The following is a 13,624-nucleotide window of genomic DNA, read 5'->3' as shown; positions in this document are numbered from 1 at the left end:
GGTGGCTTAATCTTACAACGACAACTCTTGAATCACAAAGAATCTGTTGAGTCAGCCAAAATCTTTAGCGCAAAAGAGCTTGGAAAGGCCACTAACAACTATGATAAAAGTAGAGTCCTTGGCCAAGGAGGCTTTGGAACTGTTTATAAAGGAGTTTTATCAGATGACAAAGTGGTAGCCATTAAGAAGTCCAATGTTGTTGATCAGAGCTAGATTGAGCAATTTATAAATGAGGTGGTTGTGCTTACTAAAATTAATCATAAGAATGTGGTTAAGTTATTAGGTTGTTGTCTTGAGACTGAAGTACCCTTACTAGTATACGAGTTCATCACGAATGGAACACTTTTTGACCATATTCATGATAAAAACCTATCATCCTCGCTCTCATGGGAAAAACGTTTGAAGGTAGCATCGGAAACCGCAGGAGCCCTAGCATACATACATTTTGAGACTTCTATGTCTATTATACATAGAGATGTGAAAACTACAAATATACTTCTGGATGATAACCACACAGCAAAAGTGTCTGACTTTGGAGCTTCCAGACTGGTTCCTCTAGACCACACACGATTAACAACCGTGGTGCAGGGAACTTTGGGATACTTGGACCCAGAATACTTCCATACCAGCCAACTAACTGAAAAAAGTGATGTCTATAGTTTTGGTGTTGTTATTGCAGAGCTACTGACAAGTGTAAGGCACTTTCCATGGATAGGCCTGAAGCTGAAAGAAATCTAGCAATGTATTTTGTTATTGCAATGAAAGAGGATCGCCTACTTCAAATTATTGATGATCGCATTCTTACAGAAGGTAATATTGAGGAAATAAAGGAAGTTGCTAATATAGCAAAAAAGTGCTTAAAGGTAAGAGGGGAGGATAGGCCTAGCATGAAGGAAGTAACAAAGGAGCTGGAGAGATTAAGACTTTCGGAAAAACACTCGTTGAAAAAGGTTGATCCCAATACACAACAGATCACTAAGCATTTGCCCTATGCACCTACACATTCTTTGGGAATTGATGTTGACGTCGGCAGCTCTTCTATGAGTACCATTGTTGCAGATGATAGCATGAAAAAGCAAATACTGAAACCAACAGATAATGATGCTAGATAATTTGTTCATCGTCATCGAAGGCTAGCTAGCTAGCATATCCCATCTCTCGTAGACATTCATCCTCACCACTCTTCGCTAGCCATCCACGTACACCCATTTTCTCCAATTGTTTACTTGCCCCTCACCACCTAAAAGTTCTTTCTTACTCTCTCTTTCTCCTCTCAACCACCTTCTTCCTCCAATTCGATCTCTTCCCACTCCTTAAATCTCTCTCTCTCTCTCTCTCTCTCTCTCTCTCTCTCTCTCTCTATATATATATATTGATCTTCACATGCTTTCTAGGTTGGTCAACATCTTTTCTTGTCTCTCTCACCTCCCAATCTTCAACAATAACTTTCCTGATGTTCCTGATCTTTTGCGTTTTCCGCTTAATGAATGGAAATTTAATCTCCTTGTATGCATGATGTTTTAAGATTGGAAGAATGTGATCGTAGCTAATTTATATATCATGTTCATGTACGAGGTTGAAGCGCTGTCACATGTATATATGTAATATTCGATCTCTTTTGAGTGATTGCAATATTGTAACGTGTTCTATGCGAGATGTGCAGTACTATTGAAACTGCTTTTGTATGTATTTAGTGAAATGAATAATTATTAGCCTTTTTCCAACTTACAATTTAAAGCTGTTAGCTAAATCCAGTATTATTGGTACTCGGATGAGACATAGATAGATTTTAGCACTGTAAAAGAACAAATCTAAATCAATCTACAGGATTAGCTTAATTAGTAGCTACGAAAATGCAATTAAGTCTTTAGTGACAAACCAACTAGGTGAGTAGACATCTAATAGCTAGCTAGCTGAGTCATCATTAAAAACAAATTTTTTCAACAGCTTAAAGCTCAATGTTGTAACCGTACATTACAATTGGAATACCTTCTAATCATAAATATTCATCAACAATATATATACACTACTACGTATAATTTGTAAGCGTAAAACTTCTTTGCAACAAGTGACAATTTGCAACAACAACAACAAAAAGAAAAAAAAAAAAAGAGGTCGGGATTGACTTGTTCTATTAATGCATTATCATCTCCCTCTCTGCTATTTCCCATTTTAGTGCAATTTTTTTTATCTCAGATCTTCATGATGGGAAATCTTTTTTTTTTTTTTTGTTCCAAAGTTATAAGCACAATTTCTGTTGTTCCTACTTTTGCCTTTGGGTGAGGGATCTTTTGACTGATCATTTGCTTTCTCGTTTCTTGTTATGCTAGCTAGCTTTTTCCGAGTCCTAGTCTTAGGACTGCTGCGAGTAAGTAATTGATTAATAAGAGAATCTTAATCACACTAGCTAGCTAATTAGTTGGTTGTTATAACTCATTGGTTATGTTTATCCTTTATTTCATGTCACTAGTGATTCAGAAAGTGATGTATATAATGTATTTAAGTACGTGGCTCCTACTACAACAGAATGTGTCTTTTGTGACAGAGGAAATTGTCACAAAAAAAAAGCAAACCGTCACTAAACATATTTGGTGACGGTTTGAAACCGTCACCACCACCGTCACCTAAAGTGCGTCATAGAAAATATTTGGTAACAGTTTACTGTTCAACCGTCACAAAAAATATTTTTAGCGACGGTTGGAAGTGTTCCGTTCGGTACAACATTTGAACCTTCTTTTTTTGTGACGGTTGAAAACTGTCACAGAAAGTCACGTTCGGACGTAAAATTAAACTTTCGGACGTTAACCCAACCGATTGGCATTCGAATGAGAGAATTTGACGTTCGTTGATTATCGTTCGAACGTATCATATTTACGTTCGAATGTTAATGCATCCGAACGTTAATTATAATAAACGTTCGAATATTTGTTCGAATGTAAACGTAAATGTTCAAACGTAATGCGTTTAAAGTTCGGATGTTATTTCGAATGTAAATGAAGGAGCGTTCGAATGCAAGTTCTTTGTTCGAACGTTAATCGCTTTATCGTTCGAATGGTTTGTTCGTTTTAGTGTGAGGACGTTCGAACGTAAAGTTTGACGTTCGAACGATCCAATTGTATTTACGTTCGAACGTTTGTTAGAATGTGAACCAACGTTCGAACGATTTTTATTTACATTCGAATGTACAGATCAGAAATACTAATTTCATAAAATTTAAAAACATAATACCAATTGTATCATATTACATACCATCAATTAGCAAGTAACAATGTCTTATAAAAGCACAAAATTAGATATTAAAACTAGCCAGAAATACTGATAAAATTTATTTCTTCTTTTTCCCTCGCCCACCGCGATTCTGTTGCAAAGACATAACACGCTCATTTGCACCATCATCTCCTGTTGCGGTTGCTCTTGCACTTCACTGCATATTATTTCCTTCTGGTCTCTCTGTTGGTCCTGCAAACGCGTCTCTAAATGAGACTGTCGTTCTAAGAGAGACTGTTGAATTTTAATTATCATACTTAAATTTCAAAGGTTATAATATAATTTTAATTATTATAATTCTTAAAGAGTTACTTTTATTTGTTATTACTTAATTTCAAATATTATTATCACATTATTTCAAATCCATATTACAATATATTCACAATAACTCACAAACTATTTACAAACTATACAAACTAATCACAATAATCACAATAACTGACCATGATGAATAAAGTATGAGCAAGCGAAGTTTATGTTTGAAGGAGACCTAGATTACTTCTAATAATATATTTTTATCATTAAATACGCTCTTGATATGGGTCCTATAATCCGAGCTCGTAATAGATTTCCTTGAGGGCCTTGCGCCGTGGTGTCACTAATCATTAATTCAACACTTGATCAACAAAAAAGGGACCAATGGTAGAATGCAGGTGCACAACAAAAATTTGAGCTTCAAGACTCGTTCCTCAAAAATTTGAGCTTCAAGACTCATTCCTCTTGATCAGACATACGTTGGTGCAAGGAATATTTGGATACTTGGATCCAAAATACTTTCATACTAGCACTACAAGAGATTTGATCTTTAGAGTTGAAATACTTATTTGGGACAAAATTTGAATTTCATCTCAAAACATGGATGCGATTTTTTATGTGTTCGAACTGGACTTTCTGTGACGAAATATTTCGTCTCAAACATAGAATGCCGTTCGAATAGACTAAATTCCATTCGAACATAGATTTAACAGATGTTCGAATAGTTTAGTATATGTTCGAATAGTAGTTTTGGCAAGAAAGTACATATAATTTTTCCACGTGAAGTTCAAAACCGTTCGAACTGAAATGTTATGTTCGATTAACGTTTTTTGATGGGAAAATCTGGCGAAGATGGTTTTAAAAATATTCGAATGTACATTTTATATAACACCAAGCCCAAGCCCGTAGAAAGTCCTAGATTTTTTCTTTCTTTCTTTTTCTTTGTTTTATTTTTCCTCATTCCCATGTATCACCATACATGCATCACCGTAAGCTCCATGCGTAATATCAAAGACCAACCCCTTACCCCACTTTCACCACCCTGGCAGCGTGATGACTCTCTCTCCCACATCCAAAACTCCACCCAGTCACAACCGCCAGCCCCATCTCTCAGAACCACCTCCCTGTGAACCAACATGAAGACCCAAGTTGCTGCACCGTAAAACCATCACAAACTCAATGTGAAACCACCATTGCCCTCCCCCTCTTATGAATCGAGATAGCCTAGTAGAGGACCCAACCTCACCATGCACGTCAGGGAGTAAATAGTGCCGCCCATTTTCTCCGCTTAGCAACCACTTGTCAACATCATTGAGGGCAGCACCAGAACCAATCGGAAGCCACCTTGAAAACATACCTCCTCCTCCCATGGTTTCAGTGAACCACCTCATTCCATAACTACACCGTCCTTCGCCCCTTACCGTGCACTTCTGCAGTAAACCACCCACGACCAATAGAGGACGATTACCACCACAGGAAGTCGTGCTACGACACCGTGAACCACCAATACAACCATTGCCCAACCTCTGTTTTTGCTTCTCAAAACAGAGCAACGTGCCTTCTAGACCACACGGGTCCTCTATCCGATGTCAAGCATAGCTAAACGTACACCACAAACCAGTTTCCGCCGACGTGCAACCCAGAAGAGAGAGCAAGATTCCAACCAAGCACCGAAGTCCAGCCCTGTCCGACCACCTTCACCTAACACCACCGAAATAGAGCACTCCTAGGCACAAGCCACTCACCACTGCTTCACAGACGAACCACCATGCACGAACTAGTGGCAGCAATGACACCACATGGCCACGAATGTCGTGAACCTGCTAACCTACACAGAAAATGTAGGTGAAAACTTCCCGTCAACTCCCTGTCTGTCGCACACCACCTCAGTCTCACGATGAGTGGCATCTCTCCCTCTCACGCTTGGCTTGCTCATCCCGTTAATTCTCTCTCTCTCTCTCTCTCTCTCTCTCTCTCTCTCTCTCTCTCTCTCTCTCTCTCTCTCAGTGCTCTGCCTCCAAGCTCAACTACGAATTGATCTCAACTGTCCATCTCCGTTGACGTCCAACTCTAAGTCCCTGTCTCAGTTGATCCAGCTCTCTCTCGGTGAGCTTATTTTTTATGCATGTTCTGGCAGGTTCTTTTTTGTTTTAGAAACTTTGTCTGTAAATTTTTTTAACTTCCCATTTTATTTCCTAAAACATCCCTTTAGGGGAGCTTTATATTTGTAAGTCTAGTGCTCATTTTATGAGAGTAATATATAAATATATATATATATATATATATATATAATATGAATTTTTTTGAAATGTATAGTAAGTACAAAATTTTATTTTGAATCCTTTTAAAATAATATTTTTTATTCAACCAAAACTATGGTTTTTGTTTTCTATTTATAATAATTTTGATATAATTATGTTATTTAGTTTTATATTTTATAGTTAGACCTCATTAGTAAATGAGTTAGAATTTAATACTTTAGTCAGAGATTAAGTTGGATATTGAGAGATTTAGGCAGTTATAATATTTTTAGGGATTGAGAATTTAGGTTTTAAAGAATAAAAATAGGTTATTTTATCATCTTATGCTTAAATATTGAAATACGTGTTCGATTGAAAATTTACAAAAATTATGTGATTATTTTATAAGTGACGATTAATATTTGTTTGACATTGTTCAGGAAATTTTTGAAAGGTTAAGAAATCCATGTAAGCAGGGTTCATATATTAGTTTTGCACAAAAGAAATGAAAGAAAGTTGACTTTGAAAATATGCATGTTTTTTCTTTAAAAGAAATATGAAAACGATCTCAGATGTTTGTTCTGCATATGCATAAATTCTTTATAAGAGAAAGTATTTTCTGTCATAACTGGTGTAGACATGAGCTAATTTTGTGTATTTTATTTATGAATTATGCAAAACGAGCGAATATGAAAATCTAAAAGTTTTTGCTGTGAATAAATGGAAATGTTTTGATTCTGTTTATTTTGAATATATGAAATGATCTGAAGCTGTTCAGTATTTGGTTTTGATATGATGTGTATCTGAAAACCTTAGCATGAATTTTCGATTCTATATCTGAAAATGATCTGTTAAGGTCCTGCCACGAGTATAATAGTAGTATAAGGCCTAGTCACGTGTATAATACTGGTTTATAACCCTACCAAAGGGTTAAACATGGTATACGGCCTAACCACAGGTATAATGGTGGTTTATAACCTTACCACGAGAGTGAAACATTGTATACGACCCAATCATGGGTATAATGATGGTTTATAACCCTACCAAGGGACGAAACATGATATACGTCCCAGCCACGAGTATAATAATGATTTATACAGGAGTTAAACATGGTATACGATCCAACCACGGCCTACCACAGTGGCTAAACATGGTATCTGTCCCCATGCAATGCTTCCGATATAATATGAAGATGATGTCTCTGTTTATGATATGCCAGAAGATTTTTGAATAAGAAATTTTTTCTGAAATTTCTGCTCTGATGTTTTGTAACAAACTTTGTTTATGTATTCTAAAAGTAAATATGTTGTTTCTGGATCTGAAAGTAAATATTTTGTTATGCATACTGAACTTTATAAATGCTCATTTTTACATGCTAGTATATATTCTTTACTTACTGAGTTGTTAATAACTCACCCCTTATCTCCCCAATATTTTTCAGATATTTTGATGGTTTAGTTGAGAATCAAGATTTTGAAGCATTTGGTGAAATGATTGAAGTATAGTGGATTAAGGCTTCGTTTGGTAAGTAAACTCATCTCAACTCATTATTACAACTTTTTCAAATTTCAACATAAAATATAATAAATAATTTAACTTTTTCAAACCCTAAAATAAGAATAATATTAAAAAATAATATTTTAACAATATTTTATCATCTCAACTCAACTCAGTTCAATATCCAAACGTAACCTAAGTATAGAAAGTTTTTATAAGTATTGGCGATTTTTATTAAGAAATTTTATTGTGTTATTATGACTTGACATTTTGAAAAATTGGTTATATTGAGAAAATTAGTTTGAACCAAAATTTCTATATGATATTGAGAATTTTGGAGTCTATAATTATATTGTTGAAATATGAGTTTAAGTGATAGGGAATAACTCTCTGACCCATGAGGGACCGGGAACTAGTTGTTTGCTGGGAAATTATAAATAAATCTAGAGGAGAATTGTTGCAACTTTATTTGAACGGATGTGTTACATTCGAACAGGAACATATGCATTCGAATGTTTAAATAAGCATTCGAACAGTGGCATTTAATTATAATAATTTATTAAAAGGCATCAAAATACCTTCAAAAGAAATATTATTTAAAACTTATTAGTTATAATTTTCAACATTTTAAAAATATAGCTATATTGTATTATTTATGGTGAATTAAAATATTTCATATTCATAAAAAATTTATGTAATTAATTTAAAAATATTTGAATGAGTTTTTTTTATGTTAAATAAGATTTTTAATTAAATAAACATCACTTTATAAAGAGAGACATTTTTTATATTATCTTGAATGGTAAGTAAAATAAGAAAAATTATTTTTGACAATAAAAACGATACACTAATTAAATCCCAAAAATATAATGTTCAATACAACATATTTGTCTGAAATAAAAATTGGGTTAGGTGATCAAAATCCTCCTGTATGACAAATAGGCATCCCTCAATCTCCTACAGTTTCTCCATGACTGGCTTAACGATCCTCTGCATCTCCTGGATCAAAAGTCGGCAATGCTCCTTGAGTAGGGATCGTACCTAATCCAAAGTAACCCCAGCAGCCTGTATCTCAACACCGGTAGTAGTAGAAGCTGGATCACTCGCCCTACCACTATCTTCTGTTGCTGGAACATTAGCTCGAGTCTTTCGCAAATGGCCCTCACTCCTACTGAATGTGATCTTTTTAAGGGGCGCAATCTGTGGTAAACTGCCTCCACTCGAATAGTGTGACTTAGATCGAATTCAGAGAAAGCAATATAATGGTAGATCAATCGGCTCTCCTCATGCTATCCGTAACATAAATCGAGCTCGCTCGAAGTCGAAACCTGTCTTGTATTTCCTCGAATTGACGTTATGGGAAACAATTAAATTTAGCATTCTAAAAAATGCTATATGGTGTACCTGTTTGATCACCTTGCTGCCATCATATGGAGGAGCCAAGCATCAACTGACGAACCTCATCGTCTGTAAGACCATCATCTACTGGATCCTCATCCTCGCTAGCATCTTCACCATGTCCCTACAATCGGTGTAGGCAATGGTTGTGCAGGTGATAGTTGTGTAGAAGGTGTAGCCGGTGCACGGTATGCACCAATCTTGCACGGGATCCCAATAAAATCATAAATAACTGAGGGTGAAATAGTAATACTCACTCCCTGAACAGTAAACGTGAAGGTGTCCGCATCAGCCTCCATCTTACTCATGGCCCGGTAGAACTAACCGACCGTGCCTGGATAGGCAACTACCCTTTGCTGACAAATCAGTGCTTATCCCCTGTCGGTGATGATGGAAAAGATGCTCTGTTCATCCCAAGAAAAATTGCATAAGTCATCTAGAACAATCTCCCGCTCAACCAGTATTGGCCTTCGTGTATAATCACTAACTTCTCTGCTAGGTTGGCCGGCCTCTCTCCCACATTTTATTCCCGTAGTTGCCATTAGTTCACTTTGATCATAAAACCACAATGAATATAAATAAATATGTAATTATATTATACTAGAGAAATCTGTTGGAATTGAATAGAAACAACCCATTCGAGAAGCAACTATTATGTTTGAACGAACCATAATGCTAATTTGAATGCTAACCATTACAGTTCGAACTAAACCTACAAGGGTTCAAACGGAACAATGTCTCATTCGAACGGTAAAATACTAGTATACTAGCAAATATTATATAGTATATAATACATACTAACAAATAGCATATAATATATACTAATATATAATATACTAGTATATACTATATATACTATTATATACGATATACTAATATAAAACATATATATATAGTATACTAGTATATATCAACTATTATACTAGTACTAGTGTGTGTGTGTGTGTGTGTGTATATATATATATACTAGTATACTATGCATAGTATATTTAGTATATACTATATAGTATGTACATCGTATACTATATATATACTATACTATACTATATATAATATACTATATATTATATTGTATATTTGTATATTTTGAGGAAATAATTAATGTGTTCGAACAAGTAGGGTCCGTGTTCGAATAGACTAGTATGGTGTTCGAACGTTGAGGGTAGTGCATTAGACTTTGTTCGAACGGAAAATTCTTATAGAATGTTTTGGAGGGAAACTTGGCACCAAGGTCCATGGAATATATACCCATTCGAATGGAATATTCACTCACTCGAATGGATATGTGGTGTAACACCCTAATGGAAGGGCCAAACCACATGACCTATACTCTAAAAGGACTAGTCAATTATATAATTGGAACCCCATTAGAACCCTATAAAGAGCAAGAATTTTTTATTTTCAAGTAATTTGGGATCTCATACACCACTTATCCTTATCCTTATCATATAGGGTATCACAATCTAAACTGAATTGTTTAGAAACATTTGAGATTTCACCTTAAACAAATGCTTATGGCACGAAAATGATTTGTTTGTTACATGCATGCATGAGTGACTAGATGGTAAAAAAACTTGATCATATGAACTTTCATATTTATTTCTTCACATTTAAATGGAAATGGATTAATATGTTTGAAATTCTTGATCAGAAACGTGGAGGGAATTGAGGGCGATTTAACTGAGAATTGGAGGTTTGGATAGTGAGTTGAGATTAGATGAGTTGAAATGAAAGTTGAATAAAATATTGTTACAATATAATTTTTTTAATATTACTATTGTTTTGAAATTTGAAAAAGTTGAATGGTTTATTATATTTTGTGTGAAAATTTAAAAAAATTATAATAATCAGATGAGATTAGTTGAGATAAGTTGGGGGATTTCTTAATCCAAACCTGGATTTTTTGCACAAAGATGATCATAATTTCATATTAGGAAGGAAGTCATGATAATCTCTTCTCATGAGTTTACCATTTTTGCATGCTTCTATGTTACTGTTAGACTTAGCTTATTTGGCATGTGAGATGAGATGAAAATTTTGTGAATAATATAAGTAAAATGGTTTGAGTTAAGATGTTTTATTGGGTTATAAGAAATGAGAGAGAAAAAACTGAACATAAATATTCTAAAGTTAAAATATTGTTAGAATATTATTTTTTATTTTTTTAAAATTTGAAAAATTTGATTTGTTTTTTGTGTTTTATTTGGAAATTTGGAAAAGTAATAATAGTTATATGAAAAAGTTGATTTTTTTAATTAAAAAAAAAGTTAAAAATTTGAAATTGAAGAGTGTTTGTAATTTAGTACTATGATGTTTGGGATAGAAATTATGATAAGTTTTGAGATGAGATGAGATCATTTCACTTTCCAAACAAGTCGTATTGACTTGTGTTCAGCAAGAGGTGGGATAGAGTTGTGCAACACACTTAATATATACCAGTATATATTACTTACATGTGTTGCACGACATCTCTAAATAACAAAATTAATTCCTTTTACGTAATTTTGAATACATACTCATATTCATTCGTTTTTTGCATGAATAATTAGTTATTTTTAATAGACACCATCCTTAATAAATATTGTTAGTCCAAGTAGAATGACAGCTATAAGAAAAGCGAGTATTTGAGATGGATTGTTTGAGACCATAATGACTATTTACAACTGAAACAAACTCATTTTGGCAAGAAATACTCACTTTCGCAAGAAATAACTGACCATAAATAAACAGTTTTCTTATAGTGTATATATATCTGATCCTCCTACTGAACATGTATGGGGCATGCAGGAAGAAAGATTTTTAGTCATCGATAAAAGATTTTATCGTTTTAATTTCCAGTCGGATCATTGGCTCATGACTGATTACATGATCTGTATTTCCTACTTGAACTCTTAAAATTTCAATAAATATTTTAGAAATCTTAGAAACCATATTAGCTCTAGTTGGAGACTAATTAGATGAAAAAAGAGAAGAAAAGAAACAGTGGTCATTCCATGATTGAGCTATTAAATTACTTAAGTAATTATTGTTATAGGAATCTAAATTTTACTTTGTTAGTCATAAATTAACATCTCGCTTATATCTGAACATCAGTAGTACTGTACACCTCACATTTTTTTATTGATCTTAACTGTTGAAGTTTGAAAGGATCAGGGATGAAGTCAGGATTATAATTTTGAAGGGGCTGAATATTTTTAGGTCTTGAATAAATAATTGAATTGAAATTTTTTAAGAATCCATTTAACGAATTGAAAAAAGCTGACAAAAAAATAAGAGAGAAAATAAATAAATTTCAAACTGCATTCTTCCATGCATACCAATAATATTTTTACATCTAAGCTTTTCATATGTTGCAATTAAGACAAACGATTGAACCATGGAAACGGCCTATATAAGAATTATGAAAAATAAGTATTATAATTTATAGGTAAATCATAAACTAAATTTTGTAGTTTTCTGAATAATGTATAGCGGCAACGAACGTCATATATATATTTAAAAATTTTTAAATAACACAATTGCATACTATGTAGCCAGTGCACTATCCAATGAATGTGGGTTTTTTTGTTAAATATGTTTCACCCAAATAATTATAAATTTTAAAAGAAAAATAATTTAATGTGAATATTATATTTTAAATTAATTTTTTGAAATAAATCATGAAAATAAAATGTAGTTACCATAAAATTTTAAATGAGACTACATTCTAATTGATGATTGATGATAAATAAGAAAGATCTATTAAGAAATTGGTGACAATTTGCAAGCTAGGCATGTAATCCTTAAAGAGTGGTCATTTAAGATCATTGGCCAATACCAATTATGAATGTGGACAAGAACAAAAACTAAAGTATAAAAAACTAGAAGAGATATACAAGTTAAACAAAATTATAATACATATATCTATGTGTGTGTATTTTTTTTCATTATTGTTCAATTGGTAATATAAATATATATGTGTGTGTGTGTGTGTGTGTGTGTGTGTGTGTATTAATTAGGGGTTCCTCCCACATTGGCCTTGTCCCTCATATGAGTAGTACTACGTGTCCCTTTTTATAATTAAAGTCTATATCTTTTAGTTTTGATAATTTGATACATAAAGGATAAAGCATTCAATAATTGGAGTACAAATGTATTGGCTTCACCTTAAAAACAAAAGATTTAAAGGCTTTGAAATGATATCATGTGATCTGTTACAGTAGTTGACAGAAAGAAAAAAGAAAATTTATAAGTTGTATTTTACTTACTCTAAATTAAAGGAGAACGGAATGTTTGAAGTAAACTCATAAATTGGTATGACTTCATGTAATCCGTTAAATTTATTTTATAATAAAAGTAAGTACTTTACTGTCTGATGTACCACATAAAGCCACTTCAATTTATAAATTTACTTTTATGAAATATTTTTATAGCTAAAAATTTGTAGCACACTTATAGTCATTAAGTCTAACATGAGTAAGTTTTAGAAGCAAAAAAACTAGGGGTTTCTTAGTTTGATTGTAATTTCCAATTGAGTAATTTATTTTTAATAGACACCTTCCTTAATTAAAATATTGTTAGTCCAACAACGACATGAGCTATATCTCTTCATTTTTTTTTTAGTAATTGATAGAGATTTTATCATTTTTTTTTTCCGGTTGGATCCATGATTACATGTATCTTTGGGCCTACTAGAACTCTTAAAAACCATAAAAGTGCTAGTGGTAGACTTCTAAAAGAAAAGAAAGAGTTCTTTTACGAGTCATTCCATGATTGAGCTCTTAAATTATTGTTGTATGTGGGAACCTTTAATTTGCTTTGTCAGTCAAAAATTAACATGATCGATCGCGTGTGAGGATCATATGTTACTTTGTTTAAATTAATTGGTTCCATCTTTTTTGGTATTTGCTGCATGGATAGCTACTTTGTAGTAGTCCACATTGATGAGATTAGAGAATGATCTTTTGCTTATCCAAAGTTAAAAATAT

At 33.2% G+C, this 13,624-nt stretch overlaps 1 protein-coding gene and 1 pseudogene across 1 annotated transcript in view; both read left to right on the top strand.

The window, feature by feature from the left end:
* The window catches only part of LOC108990529 (wall-associated receptor kinase 2-like), a 329,567-nt gene that overhangs the window by 113,249 nt on the left and 202,694 nt on the right, over nucleotides 1-13,624 (top strand). The gene's annotated exons all lie outside the window — the stretch shown is intronic.
* LOC108985226 lies at nucleotides 7-1,499 on the top strand (annotated as a pseudogene).

The sequence above is a fragment of the Juglans regia genome, chromosome 6 (assembly GCF_001411555.2).
Source record: "Juglans regia cultivar Chandler chromosome 6, Walnut 2.0, whole genome shotgun sequence".
Classification (NCBI taxonomy): Eukaryota; Viridiplantae; Streptophyta; class Magnoliopsida; order Fagales; family Juglandaceae; genus Juglans; species Juglans regia.
Note: the sequence above shows the minus strand (reverse complement) of the source record. Positions and strands in the feature narration are given on the sequence as shown.